We start from the raw sequence: 6416 nt of genomic DNA, 5'->3' as shown, positions 1-6416 counted from the left end.
ATATACACATATATATATATATATATATATATATACATAACTCACTCTTTATTGTCATTAAAATAGTGAGTGTTATTGTAAAATAATGAATGTGTGAATCAACGGTGTTGGCATTTTCGAAATGGCAAAATGCAAAGCGATTCAAGTGAAAGTTAAACAGGAGAGTCGTCATTGTTAAAATATATCGAACCAATCGAGAAAGTATTCCGGATGAGTGCTGGCTCGCGTGACTGCAGCCTCTTTCTCTTATCGACAGGATCAATTTAGAACTCGTTGTAATTCTTCGGAAAGGTAATGCGAGCGTTCGCAAAGACTGAAGTTTTCTGAACAAAGGTTCGATTGCAACTGGTTAAAAAATAAGATTTTATTATCCATGTTTTTTATGTCAACCCAAAACTAATTCACGAATTCAGTACGTAATCCAAAAATAACACAGGTCCACACAAAAAAAGTACCCTCTGCTCGAGTGGAGACCCAGTTATTCTTATGTATTTTGAATCGCTGAATACGAATCTGACATAAAAATATAGAACCATTCAGAACAAATTTTTAATCTAGAGCGAAAAAATGGATCAAAGATGGGAAAAAATGGGTCATTTTTTTCGCTCTAGATTAAAAATTTATCCTGGATGGTTCTATTTTGATGTCAGATTCGTATTCAGCAACTCAAAGTACATAAGAATAGCTGAGTCTCTATTACTCCAGCATAGGGTACTTTTTTTTTATGGACTTGTGTATATATAATCAATGCTTAAATATTATTATCAAATAGAAAAATATCTAATAGATAATATTTCTCCTCATGGCGTTGTTAATTTATCTAAACTTACTACTATATGTATATTCCGGTAGCACGATAATGACTTACTGCTCTTTTACGATAAATTCGTGACATTGTGATTGCTCTTGTATCCGCGAACGAAACGCACGTCATAGCAATCACAGCCAAGTAAATTCCCGAAAACGTTTCGTATCATGAAACTTTCGTCTTTCTCGTCTCTCCCATCTTCTTCTCTGAGACATCTCTCTCTCTCTCTCTCTCTCTCTCTCTCTCTTCCCCCCCTTCTCTCTATCTCTTTCTCTCTCGTTTCCTTCTCTCTCGCCATCGCGCCGTATCTACGGGTCGTTGATATCATTCGTGTTTTCTCAGATAACGTGCATGCAGCGGCAGTCTGTGAAACGCGCGGCACGCACTGCGCACCCGTGATAATAATTATTGACAGATGCGACCGACTAATGCGGCTTTCGTCTCGCTACCATACCAGTCACGATGACTTATTTTACTGACGAAGATGCTACGTGCTTCGCTGTATAAAACCAGTGATAAATCAACACAAGATACAGAAACTGTTAAAAATTAATACCGTAAACTCACAACAATAAAATACTATGACAATTCCTAATGATAATTCACAATATTATATTACAGAATTGAATTAGTAATGAGACCTTAATAATTTCGAGTAATTCAACAGCAGATTCACGTGTTACTTCAATCATTTGTTTCAAATTAAAAAGTAAATTGTTATAAGCGAACTATTTATTATAAATATACTTATTATAAATGAATAGTTATATGAGGATTTAATATATTCTCTAATTTCATGTATTAAAACGGATCAATGATTTAATGTACGAAACAGTATACCTCCCTGTAGTATATATTAGATATATTGTATCTAGATACTTTACACACCAGCCGTATGAATCCTGTATCGTGAATAATTAAAGAGCCCGAAGCAATACGTGGTAAGTCCCACGAGGGAAAATCTAGTGAGGTTCATGGCTTATCTCTGACTACAGTTCGGTTATAATATCTCATACCCAAAATATTCTCACATTCAATTTCAATAATAAAGCAATAAAAAGCAATCAAAAATTTATTATGAAATAATATTTAATCATTAAAATTGAATTTGAATAATTTTATGACTGGATCCTTTAATTAAACAGATAATATACCAAATTTTATGAATTTTAAATAAAATTTAATATTCCGTCTGTGTTCGCAGTTTCGAATTTACTTTTCACTCTCGATTGTTATGAGAGAAAATTTCTTTCAAGCTAATTACAATATTACCTAATCTTCCCTTTAAAAAAATATATAAAAACACATGTCTTCTTAATACTCTTATGTTACAAATTAAATTATGGTATTGTTTTTTTGGTGTAAGTAATTAAGGAAGATGAAGCAACACACATTGTTTTTTAATACACGTCAGACACAACGTGACAGATAAAATATATCTCGTATATAACTCTTTTAACTCCCTCGAGAGAGATGCATTTTCATTACAAATTCTCAGCAGATTTGTAGCAAACAAACAATCTTTTCACGCCATGTTAGATTTATGAATGTTTGATTTATTTAACTCGTGCTTATATATGTTGCAATGTAGAATAAATCACTTTTAAATTTTTTTAATTTATTCATTTTTAAATTTCGTCAATATTAATCGACAAATTCGTATATTAAAGTGACATTATAATAATTCCCAGATAGAACGTATATTAAAGTTGAGACATAAAACTTCTAGGTAATTTTTTTTAATTTGAACCAAGTTATCTTTACTGAGCCAAAGTTATTCTATTTTATTGAAACAGAAAACTGTTTCAGTAAAGCAGAAAAAAAACATAAGAAAGGCAAATAGCATCAGCTTGATAAAAAAATTAATTATACTAATAGAGTTAATTTTATGAATCATGAAAAAAACTTGGCTCTTGAATTAGCATATGCAAAACGTTTACGTAATTTCTAATTCTTAATATATTTAAAGAGAATTAATGAATTATAATTAAAATATTGATAACGATATAATAGTATAAATTATAGCATTATAATATAATTATCATTTATTAATTCTCTTTAAACGTATTAAGAATTAGAAATTACGTATAAATGTTTTACATATGCTATGCTAATTCAAAAGAGAATATATTATGTAAAATTGATTCGAAATTTCGTCATAATTTAAATGATAAAATTGTAATTGATTCACAACGCAACGAAACTCAGCATTGAGCTGATATTAAATATTAAAAAGTTACTCATTCAACCTTAATATTCGTGACGGGAACGTTTATAAACTGATTTTCATCGCTCAATTTTAATACACATTGCATATTCAGACGCAAACGTGAAAGTGGGAAATCATTTTCCACGACTCATTACAGGAGAAATTACACATCGCGAATATCATCATGAAAAGAAGAACGTTTTTCTTCCGAGAACTATAATTCTAGAAACGTAATAAAAGCAAATACGAGCAGAGAAAAAAAATTAAGTAAAATGTTCAGTGACACTTTTCTCGTAGCTGGAGACAAACTTTAATAACTGTTTTTCATTCTTACGAGAACAAGTCGCGGGCTTTCGAGCGGCAAGATAGTGCCATCTTCTCTCGTTTGTTTTTCCATGATAAAAAGCGAAAGCCTTACAAATCAAGCAAATTGTGGTTTTGTATCCGAAACTGATGAAATTTACACTTCAGGCCTGCAACGGAAATACAAAGTAATTTCGTTTGAAAATATTTGAAAAATTTTTCAACGTCATATATCTCATATATAAATTGAAAAGAAGAATTTTTTTAACAAGTTGCTTTTCTGTAACAATTAATATAAAAGCAATATATTATTCAATCATTAGAAATTAAATCAATAGACTGAATTATTTCAAAATATAATCAAGAATGGCAAGAAAGAGAAAAAAAAGAGAGACAGATTGGAAAAAAATATTTCCGGCAATATATTATATTATAAGCGTCCAAATTTTGTAATAACAAAAGTCAATAAATAAACGTTAACGATAACGATACTACTATATATACAGAAAAAGTATTATGAGCACTCACATATCCTCTCGTTAAATGCAATCGCCATAATGCACCCCTTTCGGAAGTAAATTAAGGTTCAACGTGCGCTATGCGTAAGAGCATTCATTCATGGAAAACCGTCTGCTGCAATTTGCATTATAGCCATCTAATTTATAATACGCCACGTTATTACTTCAAGTTCACTGCTGAATAACGATTATTCACTATTATACAAAACATTTCGTAAAATGAAAATTGGCAAAGTACCCTACTTTCAAATTTTAAATTCATTCTATAAAAAGCTCAATCAGCAATTTAATTATGATGTTATTTAAATAAAAATCAAAGAGCCGACAAATAACCTTTCGAGACGTTCCTAACGTAAATAAGAAACGGAAATTTATTTAGCGATTAACTTAAATTTCCGACTTTGCTCAAAGAGAAATTTTAGATTACATAATAACTTGAAGTTTACTTCATAAATTTCATTTCATGACGAAATAATTTCAAACTATTAATACACAACACATAGAGGAAAAACTTGTAATAAAGTCTCATTAAAAAAGGCACGTGTAATTCACTTTTTTATAAACATAATATTCAATGGAAATATTTTTGCAACAATAAATTAAATACAACAACAAAAAAATATAAATAAAGAAATATTCCAAATGCTTTTTGAACGCAGGAATATTCGGTGGATTTGGAACCTCATGGGTATTTATCTATCAATGGCTATAGATGCTTTGCAATGCATGATGCACTGCATGCCCCGTGTTCGTTTTGCTCGCTTACTAATGCGCGCCTCCATTCACTATGCATGTTCGTTTCACAAAGCGAGTCAACCGTTTCGCGGAAACGCCAGCTTCGGCAAAACGCCAGCAATAAATTCTATCTAATGTATACTCGTAATTAAATTCATTCGCAATATATTTAAATTCACTCGCTGTAAAGAAATGATCAATTTGCCAACTATCGCGCTACCTGTTAAGAGTCATTATACAACAAGCTTCTTTGAACGCATGATCACCTTGTACGAGCGAAGGAATGGACATCTTAATGGAAAAAAGTCCAATGTCAGTGTGTTTTGTGTTCTTAGAATTACAGATATCGTAATACCTTGTTAATATTTATATAAAAGAACACAAATTTGCAACACACACACACACACACACACACACAAAAGTCGCGCGTCAGTGCGCGCAGAAAAATACATACTACATTTAAATATTAATTAGTTGTTCCAAAAAAGTTCATCCATCCGCAAATTTTACCGTAAATTCATTACAAGCATCAAATTTATTTAAAATATATTTATTTAAAATATATTTTAAATCCTAATAAGTTTAATTACTTCAATATTGTTATATTAAAACAAATTCGAATTGCTTATTATACACTGTAAAAAAATAAAATTTTAACTTACAGTCATATAGTGAACTTTCTGAGACACGCAAAAATGTAAAAATTAACATTTTTCAGTCTCAGAAAGTCCATTATACGACTATAGGTTAAAATTAACATTTTATTTTTTACAATGTATAAATATCGCTTCTGCGATAAAAATTTTATAATATTCTTCAAGAGAAAATCATTCCTTCGAATGTTTCTAAAATTTGTAATAAACATATTTTAAGATTAGTATAAAAAAAAATATTTTTGTTAACCATTACTTAAATGAAAAAAAAAAATAAACCGAGTAATCATTTTTCCTATTGTAATAATAGAACGATATTTTTCTATATACATGATAAATACACATACATAAACTTGTATGCGGATAATTAAATTAATTCTGGATAATAATTTTGTTCTAGGAGATAAGTTTGACTTTTGAAGATAGTGATACATTGCAGTGCAGTTTTTGAAATTAATGTAACGGGAAATGTGAGGTAGGTGAAAAAAAAAGCTCGCCTGTTGCTGAAATGGACAAATATACGAATACAGCTCAGCGAAGAGTTATATATACCGAAAGTAATAGTACAATAGTAGCTAGTCATTCTGCGCTCTCACATTTGCGTGACAAACGTACGCGACAATATTGTGTGTTCAAGTCGACAATACTGATCACCACAATGAATCAACTCGCCTCTGACGGTGTTAGGTGAAATGTATTCACGTATAATAACATTTACGCGTATGTATTTGTAAATGTAGTCCTGCGTACATTTTATGCATATACGTTGATATACATATTCAGTTCGTCGACTTTGAATATACATTTTCGTCGATACATTTTGTTCAAAATTTGTCCAATTTTAACAATAAGACAGCGTGTTTTGTTAATATAATTGCTCGAAAAACAAACTATTGTTCCCATCCTCAAGTACGTTTTTATGCATTTGTCAGCTTTTTCTATCTTTAAAAAAATGTACTTTCTTTTATAACACTTACACATTTTTCTTTTTTTTTTTTTTTTTCAAATCAAAACCTAATTTCTCTAATCAATAAGATCTGAGAAATTACTCCTCTCGAAATTTCGTTTTGAATTCTAGTACGGAAACGCTATGTTTCATACTGGAGACCTCATAATAAAGTTTTTATATCTCAGTCTAACTTATACTATCTTCATTTATATACTATCTTCACTATCTTCACTTATACTAT

General features: G+C 30.2%; 1 protein-coding gene across 1 annotated transcript in view; it reads right to left on the bottom strand.

Moving 5' to 3' along the window:
- The window catches only part of LOC108747510, a 143032-nt gene that overhangs the window by 134565 nt on the left and 2051 nt on the right, over positions 1–6416 (bottom strand). The gene's annotated exons all lie outside the window — the stretch shown is intronic.

Source organism: Trachymyrmex septentrionalis, unplaced genomic scaffold (assembly GCF_001594115.1).
Source record: "Trachymyrmex septentrionalis isolate Tsep2-gDNA-1 unplaced genomic scaffold, Tsep1.0 scaffold2, whole genome shotgun sequence".
Lineage (NCBI taxonomy): Eukaryota > Metazoa > Arthropoda > Insecta > Hymenoptera > Formicidae > Trachymyrmex > Trachymyrmex septentrionalis.
The sequence above is the reverse complement of the archived record's forward strand: the minus strand, read 5'-3'. Positions and strand labels throughout refer to the sequence as shown.